Raw genomic sequence first — 21,670 nt, forward strand, 5'->3', positions numbered from 1 at the left:
TGAAGTGTCGCTTGTCACAGTTTTGGGTTAGTCCGAAAGTAGCATTATCGGGGTTAGGAACTTGCTTTAAGTAGGGCCACCTACCCATTAACCTATCAATGCAGTTTGGGTTCTATCGAAATTGCAAGCTTACACTGTAATAGATAAGAAAACGCAACCTGGGCATACTAGTGAACGCCATGCCGGTCGTTCTCTTTCCGTTTTAACCTTGGAGGTGATCAGACGTACAGGTGCGACCAACCAAAAAAAAAAAAACACACCCACGTTTCTTTCTAATTTTTTTTGTATTTCGATATTCTTCGGTGAGTTAGTTTCTAAAGTGAAATTCGCTTTTGCTAATTATTTTCGTCTTTAGTACCCAAGCCCAGATTAGAAATCCCACCAACTGTATTTAAATTTGGGGTTAGTTCGGTGCCAGATCAAAGGTAACTATTTATTCGAGTTTTTTTTTACTTCAGAATCTAACTGAAAATTTAATAATTTCACAAGGTTCTGGCACCTTGTGCTACCCACAAGCAACCGCCGGCTCCAAGCCGTACCACCAGAGCAGCACGTCCAGCAGAGTAGCCGATGCACATCGATCATCAGAACATCTCTTTTGGCCGAAGCCATCGGTGTTCAAGTGTTATTAGTGTGAATTAATCTACCCCCGCAAAAGTTCAGTGAAAACAAAACCTGTAGCGAAAAACGAAAAAAAAAAAAGGGAAAACAAAAGCCCCTCACATTAAGCGGTTCAATTTTTTTTTGGTTATACCACGAGGTGGCTACACTGTGACAAACTAATGGTGTTACCGCACGCATTACAAAACATGTGCTAATACACTAATAAAATAATTGGACACCAACGATCGCCAAAACAAAAAGAATGAATTCAATTTAAAACGTTACGAAAACTACGAGTTTACTATACCCGAGAAAAAAAAAAAAATTATATATATTTAAATATAGAATAAATTAAATTATAAATAGATTAAATTAAATTAAATAAATAAAAAAAAAGGTAAAAAGTGAAAGTCAGTGGTGGAAAGATTTGGCCATGCCAGCTAGAAAAAAAAAATAAAATAAAAAAAAAAAAACTTTTTAAATAAATAGTAATATAGAAAAATAATTAAAATTAAAAACATAATGGGTTAATCATACTCCAGCCATTCATCCAACGCAATACCTCAATAATATATATATATATCCATACACAACTTTTTCCGCAAACATTTATCAAGACCAAAACATGAAACAATAAGAAGAAATTCGCCGGAGAAAGTACTTTCGCCGTGGGAGAAAATAACATGTAAGTTATATCTCAAAATTTGTCTCTATTACTTGCAACGATATATTATTTAAAAAAGGCATTGCATTTTTGGGGGATGGCTCTTTCAGTCTTTAAAGTTTACAGTTTTATATATTAAATCTATTCTTTCTTTTGATCGTCTAATTCGTCGCGAAACCCAAAACCCAGGCTTGACCTACGACAACATGTTATTGCATGGTACAGTCGAGGATCGAAATATTGTGTACACCGAGCCTCTCTCGTGTATAGGTACAGTCGAGGACCGAAATATTGGGTACGCCGGTAGTAAATTGAAAATATTTTAATTTTTTTTCTTCTTATCGAATTATATTACTTTTATATTATATTAATACCTATGCGAATGGTATAGGTGGTTTTGAAACATATTTTCTTTTCAGCCACTGTATTTTCACTCATACTTACATATGTATATACAACGACTATTACAATGAATAAATAATTTAGGAATAATTTCTTTTGCATTAATAATTAAAATAGGATAAAACTATATATATATAATATAATAATGATAAAATAATAATCGCCCATAATAACAAGTAAAAGAACCAAAATAAGGTTAGGTAATTTCTTGGGGTTTAAAATTTTTTTTTACTTTTCTTTCTATTAATATATAAATCTATTTTACATGTTATCTAATTAGGATTTTAGGTTAAAAATTAAGTTAAGCAGGAACAACAAATGAAAGGTTTGGTTTAATTAATTTTAATGAATAAATTTATAATGAAGTCCGAATAGAAGTTATTTATCTGGGATTATGAACAGCGGATTTGATGCAGTGACCTGAATTCTTAGTGGACCAATGGGATCGCCAATAAACATGGTTTTGCTCGTGGCGATCATGGAAGGGTGGGGCAGCGGCCACTCCAGATTCTGGGGTGCGCCTAAAAGATCCACTAGAATATTTTGTTTGAGATTTCCTTTCTTTTTAACTATATTTTTTTTTCCTTCCGATCTAGCTTTCTCTTTTCCCTCAAGATTATTTGTTGGCTATTCGCACGCGATTTTAGTTTATTTGTTTTAACTTTCAAGAGCACGTAGTATTACAGTATTTAAATTCTAACCCAGCCCATTGCCGACAACATAGAGCCGGAATCAGCGCGTGCCACTGTTAGCACTACGACAATTACATCTACTCGCAATATAACTAATCTTCGTTATATGCTACAAATAAATAATGGCGCCCAACGTGGGGCCCAAACCGGCAGGCTCCAAATGAATAATAAAATTTTAATCGGTCACTTACATCTTTCGACCGCGTCCAAATAATCTTGATGTTCTTATTTCTTTTGGTGACTCAGTTACAATGGATTTTCTAGTACCTTGTATGACGGTGCTATTACCAAGTAACACTCGCATGTAATTATGAGCTAGACGCTGGATTAGGTAATAAACTTTACTCACCGCGCTTGCCATAGTTCACATGATGGCTTTTGCATTTTAGCTGGATTTTGATATGGTGGAAAGAATCTACAATCTACCGCTAAAGTGTATCGATGTTTTAGTTTATTTGACTTGGATCGTAAGTGACAAGAAGTGAAGTTGATGCCGTTTGCCTTTTCATCTTCGGCTGTGCTTCGTGTCCAGTAAAGTAAACTTAGCTTCGTTCCTGTTTAGTATGGATTTAGGGATATGGGTGATTAAACCATACCCTACCGATTGAACAGGTTAACATTTTTGTATTTCCTGTTTCCTTTTCAGTTTAGACCTAGAGTTGTGGGTGAATAAACTACACTCTACCCCTGATAAAACTTATTCTTATCTATTTTCATACTATTTTCTTCCCTTTTATTTTCTATCTAATCCTAATGGCAATCTAAACAAAGTTAATAGTCGAAACTGCTCATTGAAGTGATTCATAATCCCTAGATATTTTTATGCATTTATATTGAAAAATAAAATTATAAACACCTAAAATAATTATATCATAACTATCGAAAAAAAAAAAAAAAAAAAAAAACTTTTCTTTAAAGAAAACAAAATGCCGTTGTCTCGTAGTTATTAACACCTTCAACAAGAAACTCATTGCTATATTTGTTTGAAACCTATCGAATACACTGCCCAGTTGTTGTCTACAAGCTGCAATCATACCTTCCATTGGGTTTGCTTCAATACAAAAGTTACCAATCGCGACCGTTGTCCAGTTTGTAAAGCGTCCTTACAAGCTTCTTTACTTAATTTAACTGTAAACACCGAATTAAGTCAGTCAACACAAAGTCTTCCAGGGACCTCGCGCATAAATACTCGTGTTGAAGAACAAGTACGGATAGACTCTAGTCCAGGAACGTTAAATATGGACCAATCTAACGAAATACCTACCTCAGAGGATGCAAACAATAGGAATATGTCTCCAGGTCTAAATGATATGCAGCAGATAAGCGAGGCGATGGCCGTAGCAACGGCAAAACAGACCGAACGTTTAGCGCAGGTTTTACACACCGGGCTGCAGAACATTTTATCGACACTTTCTACTGGACCCGAACAGCCAAGACCTCCAGTAGCCGAGTTAATAGATCGACAACAGCAAGTGCAGAGTAATGTCCCAAATCAATCTAGTTTCTCAACTATAGGGTCAGGGTTGCGATTTGATCGCGTAAGCCAAATAATTGCAAACTGGAAAATTAGATTCGCTGGACGAACAGGCATGAGCATTGATATGTTTATCTATAGGGTCGAAGCTCTTACCAAACAGACACTAGAAGGTAATTTTATGCTTCTAACTAGCCATGTCAACATTTTATTTGAAGGGGTTGCTAGTGATTGGTATTGGCGTTACCACCAAAGTGTACCCCAAGTTGAATGGAAGGCCTTATGCAAAGCCTTACGGCATCAATTTAAGGAAGAACGTCCAGATGTTAGCATTAAAGCAGAAATTTATCGTCGTAAACAAAAGGAAGGGGAGTCCTTTGATGACTTTTACGAAAGTATCATCCTATTAACTGATAAGTTATCTGAACCATTGTCAGAATTATCAGTGTTAGAATCCATTAGATCAAACTTATTGCCAGAAATTCAACATGAGCTTTTATATAAGGAGATCAGTAGCATTTCTCAGCTAAGGAGTATTATTCGCAAAGGGAAACGTTCATGCTGACTGTCAAGCCAGGATTTCGAAAACCTCTTCCTGCTCCTCGTAGGTTTGTGCAGGAGGTAAGTCTTGAGTCCGAAGTGGAGTCGGATTCAGAGACAGCTGAAATTTCCGCAATTAATTTATCCTGTTGGAATTGTAGCAAAAGCGGACACAGATATCAGGAGTGCTTAGCCGAACGTCGTGTGTTCTGCTATGGGTGTGGCAAACCAGACACCTACCTTCCTTCATGTCCTCATTGTCGCTCAAAAAACTACCGAGGCCGTGCACCTTTGAAAGGGGCACACAAACAAGTGGTGACGAAAGCCACCAATACGGAGTAACCAATAGCTGTTCTGTACCCTCTCTCCCTGATTTGTCTCAACAACCAGACTATCCTTTTACCGAATTATGTCCACCCGGCGAATCGTTCAATAAACACCAGAGACAGCCTTCGCGATCTGCACAGCGTATTAGAGATTTTTATGACCAGATAAAAATCGAAAAACGGTTTTTATTATCAGCAATTATTGCCTCTGATGTACGACCATACGCAGACGTAAAACTTCTTGGCCGATCAGTATCTGGATTAATGGATACTGGTGCCTCTATTAGTTGTATAGGTGGAAAACTAGCCGAAGAAATACTGATAGAAAAGTGTCCTCATAAGCCTGTTCAAAGTATTGTTCATACTGCCGATGGAAAATCCCAAAACATCGTGGGCAAGATTCGCACAGAAGTTCAGTATAACAATATGACCAAAGATATTACTTTGTACATCGTACCTTCGTTAAAACAATCACTGTATTTAGGGATCGACTTTTGGATAAAATATCAGCTATTGCCATACACTATCATGAAACCTAGTCCAGAAAGTAATCTCTCAGCAGTAGACCTAGACGATGTTCGTTTTCTGACGGAAGAACAAAAACAGCAATTGAACGCCGTAGTCACATGCTTTCCTTCTTTTGCCGAAAAGGGTCTAGGGAAAACGACCATGCTTTCCCACTCCATTGACGTTGGCGATTCCGTACCTATCAAGCAGCGACATTATCCTGTGTCCCCAGCTATCGAAAAACTTATGTATGATGAACTGGATCGCATGCTTGCGTTAGGGGTTATTGAAGAATCGACCAGTGCGTGGTCTTCCCCTGTTGTATTGGTCCGCAAACCCGGAAAAGTGCGATTATGCATAGATTGCCGAAAGGTGAACCAAGCGACACGTAAGGATGCTTATCCAATGCCCATCATTGATGGCATCCTAAGCCGGTTGCCTAAAGCGGAATATCTAACGAGCCTGGATCTTAAAGATGCCTATTGGCAAATCCCACTAGAGCCAAGTTCGCGTGATAAAACAGCATTTACGGTACCAGGTAGACCTCTCTACCAATTCACTGTAATGCCATTTGGTCTTACCAACGCGCCTTCAACCATGTCCAAATTAATGGATCGAATAATTCCATGTACTTTAAAAAACGAAGTATTTATATATCTAGATGACCTTTTGATTGTATCCGATACTTTTGAACGACATGTCTTAGTTCTGAAAGAATTAGCATCTTGTTTAAGAAAAGCGGGATTAACCATCAATGTTCAGAAAAGCAAATTTTGTAGAAAGGAGGTCAGCTACTTAGGCCATATTGTAGGCAATGGCGCAATCGCAATGGATATGGATAAAATTAGTGCTATCGTAGATTATCCTGTTCCTAAGTCTATTAAGCAATTGCGACGATTCCTGGGTATGACTGGGTGGTACCAGAAATTTATTCGAAATTATGCTTCTGTCTCAGCACCTTTAACGGATGCGTTGAAAGGAAAACTACGTTTTAATTGGTCCGAGGCAGCTAATGAAGCTTTTGAGAATTTAAAAAAGCAGCTTTGTAATGCCCCAGTGTTACATACCCCAGATTTTCAACGGCCGTTTTATATCCACTGTGACGCCAGCCACACCGGCGTTGGTGGCGTGCTTATGCAGATAAATGACGAAGGTGACGAAGTTCCTATCTCTTACATGTCCAAGAAACTTAATCAATGTCAGAGAAATTACTCGGTCACCGAAAAAGAATGTTTAGCGGCTATATTAAGCATAAAAAAATTTCGTGCGTATGTTGAAGGACATGCGTTCACCGTCATTACCGACCATGCGTCGTTGAAATGGTTGATGAATCAATCTGACCTAAGCAGTAGACTAGCCCGTTGGGCTTTAAAGCTCCAGGGTTATGACTTCACGATACAGCATCGCAAGGGTAGTCGAAACATCGTTCCTGATGCGCTGTCACGGACGCACGCTAACGATCTCTCGGCGATTGAGGTTGATTTAAAATCAGCAGCTTTTGAAGTACCGAGCTATCAGGAGTTGAAGAAAAAAATTGAGCAAGGAAGTCTTCTAAGTCCCGACGTAAAAGTTGTAAACGGTTATGTTTATCGTCGTACCGAGCATGCTTCGGCTGAGCAAGTTGCTGATGAATCAGTTTGGAAACTTTGGCTACCTTCGGAATTAGTGTCAGTGGCTATTAAGGCTGCCCATGACGATCCTTTAGCTTCTCATGGCGGAATAAATAAAACTTTAGAGCGAATTCGTCGATATTATTTTTGGCCTAATCTGGTAACCGATGTTCGCAATTATATTAACCAATGCGAGGTCTGCAAAAGCACTAAGCACCCTAACCAAGTGCTTAGACCACCGTTAGCCAAAGTAACGACCAGTATGCGACTATTTCAAAGACTATACGTGGATTATTTGGGTCCTTACCCTCGGACGAAGTCTGGCCACATTGGCATATTCATAGTCCTTGATCATTTTAGCAAATTTCCTTTTCTAAAAGCAGTAAAAAAATTTACTGTGGATGCAATCGTGCCGTATATGGAAGAGTTATTCCATTGCTTTGGCGTACCTGAAACTATCGTATCCGATAACGGTGTGCAATTTAAGTCGCACGCTTTTAACAATCTGTTAACTAGCTATGGAATTAACCACGCCTACACTGCTTCATATGCACCACAAGGAAACGCATCTGAGCGAGTAAATCGATCCGTTCTGGCTGCCATTAAAGCCTATGTCCATCCAAATCAGACCAACTGGGACGAGAACCTCAGTAAGATTAGCTGTGCACTTCGCTCAAGTCTTCACACTGCCGTACAGCAAACGCCGTATCGCCTTATTTTCGGACAACACATGATAACTAATGGTTCTACATACGAATTGTTACGACGATTGAATCTGTTAGAAGATAGATCCATTGTATTTAATAGGGACGATTCGTTCGATATCATGAGAGAGCAAGCTAAAGAAAAGGTGGTAAAGCAACATGCGCGCAACGAAAAGACGTACAACATGCGTAGTCGAGAAGTATCGTATGCGGTAGGTCAAGAAATTTACCGTAGAAACTTCCAACAGAGCAATTTTGCAAAAGGTTTCAATGCCAAGTTAGCTCCAGCCTTCTTAAAAGCTCGAGTGAGAAGAAAACTAGGCTCGGCATATTATGAGCTTGAGGATTTACAAGGACGAATTGTTGGAAAATTTCATGCGAAGGATCTTAAACAATAGTTTCCGCTCCAAGCGTGGATCACCCTTGATTGTCTAATCAAGCGTGATTTTAGTGGGGGGGATTTGAAGTGTCGCTTGTCACAGTTTTGGGTTAGTCCGAAAGTAGCATTATCGGGGTTAGGAACTTGCTTTAAGTAGGGCCACCTACCCATTAACCTATCAATGCAGTTTGGGTTCTATCGAAATTGCAAGCTTACACTGTAATAGATAAGAAAACGCAACCTGGGCATACTAGTGAACGCCATGCCGGTCGTTCTCTTTCCGTTTTAACCTTGGAGGTGATCAGACGTACAGGTGCGACCAACCAAAAAAAAAAAAACACACCCACGTTTCTTTCTAATTTTTTTTGTATTTCGATATTCTTCGGTGAGTTAGTTTCTAAAGTGAAATTCGCTTTTGCTAATTATTTTCGTCTTTAGTACCCAAGCCCAGATTAGAAATCCCACCAACTGTATTTAAATTTGGGGTTAGTTCGGTGCCAGATCAAAGGTAACTATTTATTCGAGTTTTTTTTTACTTCAGAATCTAACTGAAAATTTAATAATTTCACAAGGTTCTGGCACCTTGTGCTACCCACAAGCAACCGCCGGCTCCAAGCCGTACCACCAGAGCAGCACGTCCAGCAGAGTAGCCGATGCACATCGATCATCAGAACATCTCTTTTGGCCGAAGCCATCGGTGTTCAAGTGTTATTAGTGTGAATTAATCTACCCCCGCAAAAGTTCAGTGAAAAACAAAACCTGTAGCGAAAAACGAAAAAAAAAAAGGGAAAACAAAAGCCCCTCACATTAAGCGGTTCAATTTTTTTTTGGTTATACCACGAGGTGGCTACACTGTGACAAACTAATGGTGTTACCGCACGCATTACAAAACATGTGCTAATACACTAATAAAATAATTGGACACCAACGATCGCCAAAACAAAAAGAATGAATTCAATTTAAAACGTTACGAAAACTACGAGTTTACTATACCCGAGAAAAAAAAAAAAATTATATATATTTTAAATATAGAATAAATTAAATTATAAATAGATTAAATTAAATTAAATAAATAAAAAAAAAGGTAAAAAGTGAAAGTCAGTGGTGGAAAGATTTGGCCATGCCAGCTAGAAAAAAAAAATAAAATAAAAAAAAAAAAACTTTTTAAATAAATAGTAATATAGAAAAATAATTAAAATTAAAAACATAATGGGTTAATCATACTCCAGCCATTCATCCAACGCAATACCTCAATAATATATATATATATCCATACACAACTTTTTCCGCAAACATTTATCAAGACCAAAACATGAAACAATAAGAAGAAATTCGCCGGAGAAAGTACTTTCGCCGTGGGAGAAAATAACATGTAAGTTATATCTCAAAATTTGTCTCTATTACTTGCAACGATATATTATTTAAAAAAGGCATTGCATTTTTGGGGGATGGCTCTTTCAGTCTTTAAAGTTTACAGTTTTATATATTAAATCTATTCTTTCTTTTGATCGTCTAATTCGTCGCGAAACCCAAAACCCAGGCTTGACCTACGACAACATGTTATTGCATGGTACAGTCGAGGATCGAAATATTGTGTACACCGAGCCTCTCTCGTGTATAGGTACAGTCGAGGACCGAAATATTGGGTACGCCGGTAGTAAATTGAAAATATTTTAATTTTTTTTCTTCTTATCGAATTATATTACTTTTATATTATATTAATACCTATGCGAATGGTATAGGTGGTTTTGAAACATATTTTCTTTTCAGCCACTGTATTTTCACTCATACTTACATATGTATATACAACGACTATTACAATGAATAAATAATTTAGGAATAATTTCTTTTGCATTAATAATTAAAATAGGATAAAACTATATATATATAATATAATAATGATAAAATAATAATCGCCCATAATAACAAGTAAAAGAACCAAAATAAGGTTAGGTAATTTCTTGGGGTTTAAAATTTTTTTTTACTTTTTCTTTCTATTAATATATAAATCTATTTTACATGTTATCTAATTAGGATTTTAGGTTAAAAATTAAGTTAAGCAGGAACAACAAATGAAAGGTTTTGGTTTAATTAATTTTAATGAATAAATTTATAATGAAGTCCGAATAGAAGTTATTTATCTGGGATTATGAACAGCGGATTTGATGCAGTGACCTGAATTCTTAGTGGACCAATGGGATCGCCAATAAACATGGTTTTGCTCGTGGCGATCATGGAAGGGTGGGGCAGCGGCCACTCCAGATTCTGGGGTGCGCCTAAAAGATCCACTAGAATATTTTGTTTGAGATTTCCTTTCTTTTTAACTATATTTTTTTTTCCTTCCGATCTAGCTTTCTCTTTTCCCTCAAGATTATTTGTTGGCTATTCGCACGCGATTTTAGTTTATTTGTTTTAACTTTCAAGAGCACGTAGTATTACAGTATTTAAATTCTAACCCAGCCCATTGCCGACAACATAGAGCCGGAATCAGCGCGTGCCACTGTTAGCACTACGACAATTACATCTACTCGCAATATAACTAATCTTCGTTATATGCTACAACTATACCTTTATGTATGTAAGCGTATTACCGGTGGAGTTCTTACATGTGATTAAATACTTGTATTTTTTCATATGTTCCTCCTATTTAAAAACCTGCATTAGTGCTCTTAAACGAGTGTTATTGTGGGCCGGTACTATTACTTTGAACAAATTAGAGTGCTTAAAGCAGGCTTCAAATGCCTGAATATTCTGTGCATGGGATAATGAAATAAGACCTCTGTTCTGCTTTCATTGGTTTTCAGATCAAGAGGTAATGATTAATAGAAGCAGTTTGGGGGCATTAGTATTACGACGCGAGAGGTGAAATTCTTGGACCGTCGTAAGACTAACTTAAGCGAAAGCATTTGCCAAAGATGTTTTCATTAATCAAGAACGAAAGTTAGAGGTTCGAAGGCGATCAGATACCGCCCTAGTTCTAACCATAAACGATGCCAGCTAGCAATTGGGTGTAGCTACTTTTATGGCTCTCTCAGTCGCTTCCCGGGAAACCAAAGCTTTTGGGCTCCGGGGGAAGTATGGTTGCAAAGCTGAAACTTAAAGGAATTGACGGAAGGGCACCACCAGGAGTGGAGCCTGCGGCTTAATTTGACTCAACACGGGAAAACTTACCAGGTCCGAACATAAGTGTGTAAGACAGATTGATAGCTCTTTCTCGAATCTATGGGTGGTGGTGCATGGCCGTTCTTAGTTCGTGGAGTGATTTGTCTGGTTAATTCCGATAACGAACGAGACTCAAATATATTAAATAGATATCTTCAGGATTATGGTGCTGAAGCTTATATAGCCTTCATTCATGGTGGCAGTAAAATGTTTATTGTGTTTGAATGTGTTTATGTAAGTGGAGCCGTACCTGTTGGTTTGTCCCATTATAAGGACACTAGCTTCTTAAATGGACAAATTGCGTCTAGCAATAATGAGATTGAGCAATAACAGGTCTGTGATGCCCTTAGATGTCCTGGGCTGCACGCGCGCTACAATGAAAGTATCAACGTGTATTTCCTAGACCGAGAGGTCCGGGTAAACCGCTGAACCACTTTCATGCTTGGGATTGTGAACTGAAACTGTTCACATGAACTTGGAATTCCCAGTAAGTGTGAGTCATTAACTCGCATTGATTACGTCCCTGCCCTTTGTACACACCGCCCGTCGCTACTACCGATTGAATTATTTAGTGAGGTCTCCGGACGTGATCACTGTGACGCCTTGCGTGTTACGGTTGTTTCGCAAAAGTTGACCGAACTTGATTATTTAGAGGAAGTAAAAGTCGTAACAAGGTTTCCGTAGGTGAACCTGCGGAAGGATCATTATTGTATAATATCCTTACCGTTAATAAATATTTGTTATAATACAAATAAATTGAATTTACCAAAATACCAAATTACAAAAGCATATGATATATGAATGATGAGATTTACTTTAGAAATGCACATGATTTATTATGATTATTTGCAAATGCGTTTATATATGAATATTATCTAACACAATAATATTCAATTGATAGATTTCTCAATGGAATCAAACAAAATTCTGATATATTTATATAATAAATAAATGTGGCTGGCAACCACAAAGGTAATGTGATTGGGGACCACATTTACCACATATGTATGTTAAAAGTGACTGGTGACCACATTTTAACATTTCTATTAAAATTTGATGTTGTGGGTAGTGTTGGCTCAAAACATTAAATTAAATAAACGGCATTCAAATAAAAATAAACAATGCATTTCCTAATAATTCGAACATTCGAAATCAAATAAAAATGGTAACAAAAAAATTGTGTGTATATGGACCATAATATACACGCGTTGCGAATATGTATTGTTCATCTAAGTTATGAGCATACATTGGCTAATGCAACAACCTTAAATATACAATGTTGTACCTGGCATCCATCAGGTTAATGTTTTATATAAATTGCAGTATGTATCGCCCATATTGGTTAATTACAAATAAAATATAATTACATGATACATAATGCTTATATGAAACTAAGACATTTCGCAGCATTTATTTTAGGTATAAAAATACATTTATTGAAGGAATTGATATATGCCAGTAAAATGGTGTATTTTTAATTTCTTTCAATAAAAAAATTATTGACAATATATAGAAATAAATTATAAAACTCTAAGCGGTGGATCACTCCGGCTCATGGGTCGATGAAGAACGCAGCAAACTGTGCGTCATCGTGTGAACTGCAGGACACATGAACATCGACATTTTGAACGCATATCGCAGTCCATGCTGTTATGTACTTTAATTAATTTTATAGTGCTGCTTGGACTACATATGGTTGAGGGTTGTAAGACTATGCTAATTAAGTTGTTTATAAATTTTTATAAGCATATGGTATATTATTGGATAAAATAATAATTTTATTCATAATATTAAAAACTATATATGAAAAACATTATCCTCACATTTGGATGTGAAAAACGAAGAGAAATATTTTCTTTTTCAATCAAATAATACTGAGAAATGTCTAGCATAAAAAATTGAATTATTTTTCATCTAGGATTGTCTCTTATTAATGATTCGAAAATAGAAAAAAACTTGGTTATATTATTATTCTTCGTTGGTTCGTTAATGGATAATACTATGCTACAAGAAATAATGGATATATTACAACGAATTTATTAAAATGTTTTATCATTATATATTAAGAATTAATGGCAATAAAAAGTTATATACAACCTCAACTCATATGGGACTACCCCCTGAATTTAAGCATATTAATTAGGGGAGGAAAAGAAACTAACAAGGATTTTCTTAGTAGCGGCGAGCGAAAAGAAAACAGTTCAGCACTAAGTCACTTTGTCTATATGGCAAATGTGAGATGCAGTGTATGGAGCGTCAATATTCTAGTATGAGAAATTAACGATTTAAGTCCTTCTTAAATGAGGCCATTTACCCACAGAGGGTGCCAGGCCCGTATAACGTTAATGATTACTAGATGATGTTTCCAAAGAGTCGTGTTGCTTGATAGTGCAGCACTAAGTGGGTGGTAAACTCCATCTAAAACTAAATATAACCATGAGACCGATAGTAAACAAGTACCGTGAGGGAAAGTTGAAAAGAACTCTGAATAGAGAGTTAAACAGTACGTGAAACTGCTTAGAGGTTAAGCCCGATGAACCTGAATATCCGTTATGGAAAATTCATCATTAAAATTGTAATATTTAAATAATATTATAAGGATAGTGTGCATTTTTTCCATATAAGGACATTGTAATCTATTAGCATATCCCAAATTTATCATAAAATATAACTTATAGTTTATTCAAATTAAAGTGCTTGCATTTTAAAACAGAATAAATGTTATTAATTTGATAAAGTGCTGATAGATTTATATGATTACAGTGCGTTAATTTTTCGGAATTATATAATGGCATAATTATCATTGATTTTTATGTTTATTATATGCACTTGTATGATTAACAATGCGAAAGATTCAGGATACCTTCGGGACCCGTCTTGAAACACGGACCAAGGAGTCTAACATATGTGCAAGTTATTGGGATATAAACCTAATAGCGTAATTAACTTGACTACTAATGGGATTAGTTTTTTAACTATTTATAGCTAATTAACACAATCCCGGGGCGTTCTATATAGTTATGTATAATGTATATTTATATTATTTATGCCTCTAACTGGAACGTACCTTGAGCATATATGCTGTGACCCGAAAGATGGTGAACTATACTTGATCAGGTTGAAGTCAGGGGAAACCCTGATGGAAGACCGAAACAGTTCTGACGTGCAAATCGATTGTCAGAATTGAGTATAGGGGCGAAAGACCAATCGAACCATCTAGTAGCTGGTTCCTTCCGAAGTTTCCCTCAGGATAGCTGGTGCATTTTAATATTATATAAAATAATCTTATCTGGTAAAGCGAATGATTAGAGGCCTTAGGGTCGAAACGATCTTAACCTATTCTCAAACTTTAAATGGGTAAGAACCTTAACTTTCTTGATATGAAGTTCAAGGTTATGATATAATGTGCCCAGTGGGCCACTTTTGGTAAGCAGAACTGGCGCTGTGGGATGAACCAAACGTAATGTTACGGTGCCCAAATTAACAACTCATGCAGATACCATGAAAGGCGTTGGTTGCTTAAAACAGCAGGACGGTGATCATGGAAGTCGAAATCCGCTAAGGAGTGTGTAACAACTCACCTGCCGAAGCAACTAGCCCTTAAAATGGATGGCGCTTAAGTTGTATACCTATACATTACCGCTAAAGTAGATGATTTATATTACTTGTGATATAAATTTTGAAACTTTAGTGAGTAGGAAGGTACAATGGTATGCGTAGAAGTGTTTGGCGTAAGCCTGCATGGAGCTGCCATTGGTACAGATCTTGGTGGTAGTAGCAAATAATCGAATGAGACCTTGGAGGACTGAAGTGGAGAAGGGTTTCGTGTGAACAGTGGTTGATCACGAGTTAGTCGGTCCTAAGTTCAAGGCGAAAGCCGAAAATTTTCAAGTAAAACAAAAATGCCAAACTACATAAAAAAGCGAATTATAATACACTTGAATAATTTTGAACGAAAGGGAATACGGTTCCAATTCCGTAACCTGTTGAGTATCCGTTTGTTATTAAATATGGGCCTCGTGCTCATCCTGGCAACAGGAACGACCATAAAGAAGCCGTCGAGAGATATCGGAAGAGTTTTCTTTTCTGTTTTATAGCCGTACTACCATGGAAGTCTTTCGCAGAGAGATATGGTAGATGGGCTAGAAGAGCATGACATATACTGTTGTGTCGATATTTTCTCCTCGGACCTTGAAAATTTATGGTGGGGACACGCAAACTTCTCAACAGGCCGTACCAATATCCGCAGCTGGTCTCCAAGGTGAAGAGTCTCTAGTCGATAGAATAATGTAGGTAAGGGAAGTCGGCAAATTAGATCCGTAACTTCGGGATAAGGATTGGCTCTGAAGATTGAGATAGTCGGGCTTGATTGGGAAACAATAACATGGTTTATGTGCTCGTTCTGGGTAAATAGAGTTTCTAGCATTTATGTTAGTTTCTTGTTCCCCGGATAGTTTAGTTACGTAGCCAATTGTGGAACTTTCTTGCTAAAATTTTTAAGAATACTATTTGGGTTAAACCAATTAGTTCTTATTAATTATAACGATTATCAATTAACAATCAATTCAGAACTGGCACGGACTTGGGGAATCCGACTGTCTAATTAAAACAAAGCATTGTGATGGCCCTAGCGGGTGTTGACACAATGTGATTTCTGCCCAGTGCTCTGAATGTCAAAGTGAAGAAATTCAAGTAAGCGCGGGTCAACGGCGGGACCAGAAGTTGCTAATCTAACCATAAGGCGCCGCCCTAGTAGAAGTGAGCAAGACCACCAAGTACCAACGTCAGAAGCATCTCCAATCACTCCGCTCGAACAGTCGAACAGGGAAATTTTGCGGACGCTGCGTGGGTATAGCCCCGTAGTATGCCCTTCCAAATGGAGAGCCCAAGAACTACAAACTATCATTGATAGGGCGGAATTTGAGGGAAAGGAAACCACTCTCCAATGCTTATCGCTCTACCTCCAGGGAATTTTTCCGGTACAGGGTGTACGACACACGCTGACGAGGCCTCCTCGGAGACCTCGGAATAGGAGGGAAAGCAGAAGGCAGCAGTACGCTGTCATCCAGCGAAACTGGGATAAGCATAAAGGAAGGTGCATTAAGTCCCTGCTTAATGGAACTGATGAATCAGTAATGCCAAGCCGAGAATTTATGGAGCCCTACTGGAGAGAAGTAATGACTCAGCCTAGCCCAAGCTCTTGCAATGGAGAAGTGATTCGTACGGATCACTCGCTTGAGACGGTATGGTCTGCAATAACGGAACAAGACCTTAGGGCATCAAGAGTTTCATTATCTTCATCTCCGGGGCCTGACGGGGTAACTCCAAAAACTGCCAGGGAGGTGCCGTCAGGTATTATGCTACGCATAATGAACCTAATTCTATGGTGCGGTAACTTACCTCATTCTATCCGACTGGCCAGAACCATCTTCATCCCGAAGACGGTGACGGCAAAGCGACCGCAAGACTTTCGTCCAATATCGGTGCCTTCCGTCCTGGTAAGACAGCTAAATGCCATCTTGGCAACCCGATTGACCTCATCAATCGATTGGGACCCGCGCCAGCGGGGCTTCTCACCAACCGACGGTTGCGCCGATAATGCGACGATAGTTGACTTAGTCCTGAGGCATAGCCATAAGTACTTTAAATCTTGCTACATCGCCAACTTAGATGTTAGCAAGGCATTTGACTCATTGTCACATGCAGCAATATATGGGACATTACGAGCTTATGGTGCGCCGAAGGGTTTTGTTGACTATGTACAGAAGACGTACGAGGGAGGTGGTATCAGTCTCAACGGGGAAGGTTGGTGTTCAGAGGAATTCGTGCCTGCTAGAGGAGTGAAGCAGGGCGACCCTTTGTCCCCCATTCTATTTAACTTGGTCATCGACCGGTTACTTAGAGCCCTACCTAGCGAGATTGGTACCAAGGTCGGAAATGCCATGATAAACGCTGCTGCATTTGCAGATGATTTGGTACTATTTGCGGAAACTCGGATGGGACTTCAAACTTTGTTGGACAAGACTGTGGACTTTTTATCCACCGTCGGCCTTAAACTTAATGCTGATAAGTGCTTTACTGTCGGTATTAAGGGACAGCCGAAACAGAAGTGTACTGTGCTAGAGGCACAGAGCTTCTGCGTAGGCTCGAGAGAGATTCCAACACTGAAGCGTACTGACGAGTGGAAGTATCTCGGTATACATTTCACTGCAAGTGGGAGGGTTCGATGCAATCCGGCAGAGGACATTGGTCCAAAGCTACAAAGATTGTCAGAGGCCCCCCTTAAGCCACAACAGAGGTTGTTCGCCCTTCGGACTGTCCTGATCCCACAACTCTATCACAAGTTATCCCTTGGGAGTGTGACGATAGGCGTCTTACGAAAGACTGACAAGCTAATACGTTTCTATGTGCGAAGATGGCTAAATCTTCCGTCGGATGTGCCGATAGCATTCGTTCATGCCCCCCCAAAATGTGGGGGTCTCGGAATTCCATCACTAAGATGGGTAGCACCAATGTTACGACTTAGACGATTGAGCAACATAAAATGGCCCCACCTCGTACAATCCGAGGAAGCCAGCTCCTTCATCGAAGCGGAAAAACAAAGGGCCCGAGGTAGATTGATAGCTGAACAAAATGAATTGTTATCGCGTCCGGCAATAGAAAAGTATTGGGCGAACAGGTTGTACCTCTCCGTTGATGGTGGCGGACTCCGTGAAGCGGGCCACTATGGTCCCCAACACGGGTGGGTTAGTCAGCCCACGCGTTTACTAACAGGAAAGGAATATTTAGACGGTATTCGGCTGCGGATAAATGCCCTACCCACAAAGTCTCGCACTACGAGGGGAAGGCACGAATTGGAGAGGCAGTGTCGTGCAGGATGTGATGCTCCCGAAACAACAAACCACATTATGCAAAAATGCTATCGTTCGCATGGGAGGCGAGTAGCTAGACACAACTGCGTAGTAAATCGAATCAAGCGGGGACTTGAGGAGAGAGGCTGCGTGGTCATTGCCGAACCAAGTCTGCAGTGCGAATCCGGCCTTAATAAACCGGACCTGGTGGTACTCCGACAAAATCACATTGATGTGATTGACGTGCAGGTTGTGACAGACGGACATTCTATGGACGAAGCGCATCAGCGCAAAATCAATAGATACGACAGACCGGACATACGAACTGAATTGCGTCGCCGATTCGAAGCCGCAGGTGACATCGAGTTTCATTCTGCCACCCTAAACTGGAGGGGGATTTGGAGTGGTCAATCCGTAAAACGATTGATTGCGAAGGGTCTCCTCAGCAAATATGATAGTCATATCATTAGCGTCCAGGTTATGAGAGGCAGTCTTGGCTGTTTTAGACAGTTCATGTACCTTAGCGGGTTTTCTCGTGATTGGACGTAGCTTAAAACGTTTGGTTCACATACATCTGCCTGCTGCCTTGGCACAATATCAAAAAGGCATAAACATCGCACATATTGGTTATTTACGGCTATGAGGATGGTTTTAGTACGTAGGCGTTGCGGAACTTCGGTTCGGATAGAGCAATGAATCGTGCATGCTAGGAACTGATCAAATAACGGCAGCCCTAGTATCTTTCGAAGATTTCCATACCTTTGCGATCAAAAAAAAAAAAAAAAAAAAAATAGCCAAATGCCTCGTCATCTAATTAGTGACGCGCATGAATGGATTAACGAGATTCCTACTGTATGCTCGACGTTTGAGTTACGGCGATGGTTTACGCAAAACTCGGGTGCTGTGACCCTTAGATCAGTAGAGATTTTAGTAGATCTCGCTCCTCAGCAAGGGGGAGTGCTTGCTCGGCAAGCAAGCCTCGAATCTGCGACCGGGTGGTTGCTATGTACATAGCTATAGCTTCCAGACCGGGACGTTTGTCTGGCGTATCCAGACTAATGCATCTTTGGATGTCGTGGTTGTAATCCCTTCAATGTGGAACACGCCACGTAAAACAAGTTCGGAGGGATCCGAAATCACACACTGTCCCTATCTACTATCTAGCGAAACCACAGCCAAGGGAACGGGCTTGGAATAATTAGCGGGGAAAGAAGACCCTTTTGAGCTTGACTCTAATCTGGCAGTGTAAGGAGACATAAGAGGTGTAGAATAAGTGGGAGATATTAGACCTCGGTTTGGTATCGTCAATGAAATACCACTACTCTTATTGTTTCCTTACTTACTTGATTAAATGGAACGTGTATCATTTCCTAGCCATTATACGGATATATTTATTATATCTTATGGTATTGGGTTTTGATGCAAGCTTCTTGATCAAAGTATCACGAGTTTGTTATATAATCGCAAACAAATTCTTTAATAAAACGATGCATTTATGTATTTTTGATTTGAAAATTTGGTATAACTCCAATTACTCAGGTATGATCCAATTCAAGGACATTGCCAGGTAGGGAGTTTGACTGGGGCGGTACATCTCTCAAATAATAACGGAGGTGTCCCAAGGCCAGCTCAGTGCGGACAGAAACCACACATAGAGCAAAAGGGCAAATGCTGACTTGATCTCGGTGTTCAGTACACACAGGGACAGCAAAAGCTCGGCCTATCGATCCTTTTGGTTTAAAGAGTTTTTAACAAGAGGTGTCAGAAAAGTTACCATAGGGATAACTGGCTTGTGGCGGCCAAGCGTTCATAGCGACGTCGCTTTTTGATCCTTCGATGTCGGCTCTTCCTATCATTGTGAAGCAAAATTCACCAAGCGTTGGATTGTTCACCCATGCAAGGGAACGTGAGCTGGGTTTAGACCGTCGTGAGACAGGTTAGTTTTACCCTACTAATGACAAAACGTTGTTGCGACAGCATTCCTGCGTAGTACGAGAGGAACCGCAGGTACGGACCAATGGCACAATACTTGTTCGAGCGAACAGTGGTATGACGCTACGTCCGTTGGATTATGCCTGAACGCCTCTAAGGTCGTATCCGTGCTGGACTGCAATGATAAATAAGGGGCAATTTGCATTGTATGGCTTCTAAACCATTTAAAGTTTATAATTTACTTTATAAACGACAATGGATGTGATGCCAATGTAATTTGTAACATAGTAAATTGGGAGGATCTTCGATCACCTGATGCCGCGCTAGTTACATATAAAAGCATTATTTAATACAATGACAAAGCCTAGAATCAATTGTAAACGACTTTTGTAACAGGCAAGGTGTTGTAAGTGGTTGAGCAGCTGCCATACTGCGATCCACTGAAGCTTATCCTTTGCTTGATGATTCGAAATAAATAAGACCATTGAGTACTCGTGTGGTACTTGTTTGTTGGTTTTTGAGGGTTAGCGCGCAAGCGCCAGTGCCCTCGAGAGCCGACCACCCCGACTGGACGCGACTGACGACTGACTGACCGACCGACCGACTGGACGCGCGATATATAATATTATATATCATATGATAGAAAGAAAGACTAAAAAATTCTATCTGGTTGCCAAATAGCTTGTCATCGATTTAGTGACGCTAATGAAATTGTCCCCATCTATCTACTATCTACTAATGATAGAAATAAAGACTTTACAAAATTCTATCAGGTTGCCAAATGGCTCGTCATCGATTTAGTGACGCTAATGAAATTGTCCCCATCTATCTACTATCTACTAATGATAGAAATAAAGACTTTACAAAATTCTATCAGGTTGCCAAATGGCTCGTCATCGATTTAGTGACGCTAATGAAATTGTCCCCATCTATCTACTATCTACTAATGATAGAAATAAAGACTTTACAAAATTCTATCAGGTTGCCAAATGGCTCGTCATCGATTTAGTGACGCTAATGAAATTGTCCCCATCTATCTACTATCTACTAATGATAGAAATAAAGACTTTATAAAATTCTATCAGGTTGCCAAATGGCTCGTCATCGATTTAGTGACGCTAATGAAATTGTCCCCATCTATCTACTATCTACTAATGATAGAAATAAAGACTTTACAAAATTCTATCAGGTTGCCAAATGGCTCGTCATCGATTTAGTGACGCTAATGAAATTGTCCCCATCTATCTACTATCTACTAATGATAGAAATAAAGACTTTACAAAATTCTATCAGGTTGCCAAATAGCTTGTCATCAATTTAGTGACGCTAATGAAAGTGGTGGTGTCCTTCTCTTATAATAGAAATTATAACTTTATTATGACTAAAGGAATATATGAAATATTCGTATATTCTTATAGTATTAGAAAAAAAACCCAATACTATAGGTATATTAAATATAAAACATATGAAAATAATAAATATTTATCATATGAATACAGACAATATAATGGTATATTAAATTAAATAATATACATATTTAAAAAAATATATATATTATATGAATACAGGAAAAAATATATAAGTATATATAAATTAATATAATTATATATACATATAAAGGAAAAAATGATGGAATATTTCTATTTTCTATTAGTATGATATAAAAAAAACCCATACATGTGAAAGGTTATAGTACTACTATACTATACCATATTACTATAGGTAGGCAGTGGTTGCCGACCATAGGGTAGGCAGTGGTTGCCTCTCGTATTGTTCGAAATTTATGTATTTATATGATTTCGACAATATTATATGGAAATTAAA

General features: G+C 38.7%; 2 long non-coding RNA genes and 2 pseudogenes across 4 annotated transcripts; all 4 read left to right on the plus strand.

The window, feature by feature from the left end:
• The first annotated feature begins 6 nt into the window (after positions 1 to 6).
• On the plus strand, positions 7 to 914 carry LOC120322329. 2 transcript variants are annotated; one of them, XR_005562108.1, is made up of 3 exons: positions 7 to 302; positions 356 to 425; positions 490 to 914. It is a non-coding gene; the product is annotated as an uncharacterized LOC120322329 (long non-coding RNA). The 2 variants fall into 2 exon arrangements; XR_005562107.1 differs by having other exon boundaries at positions 7 to 425.
• A 6,627-nt stretch (positions 915 to 7,541) lies between these two features.
• LOC122319679 lies at positions 7,542 to 9,070 on the plus strand. Of its 2 annotated transcripts, XR_006245283.1 has the most exons (3): positions 7,542 to 8,286; positions 8,340 to 8,409; positions 8,474 to 9,070. It is a non-coding gene; the product is annotated as an uncharacterized LOC122319679 (long non-coding RNA). The 2 variants fall into 2 exon arrangements; XR_006245282.1 differs by having other exon boundaries at positions 7,542 to 8,409.
• A 3,519-nt stretch (positions 9,071 to 12,589) lies between these two features.
• LOC120322331 lies at positions 12,590 to 12,769 on the plus strand (annotated as a pseudogene).
• Positions 12,770 to 13,156: 387 nt separating this feature from the next.
• LOC120322333 lies at positions 13,157 to 20,316 on the plus strand (annotated as a pseudogene).
• The last annotated feature ends 1,354 nt before the right edge of the window (positions 20,317 to 21,670 follow it).

This window comes from Drosophila yakuba, unplaced genomic scaffold (assembly GCF_016746365.2).
Source record: "Drosophila yakuba strain Tai18E2 unplaced genomic scaffold, Prin_Dyak_Tai18E2_2.1 Segkk59_quiver_pilon_scaf, whole genome shotgun sequence".
NCBI lineage: Eukaryota > Metazoa > Arthropoda > Insecta > Diptera > Drosophilidae > Drosophila > Drosophila yakuba.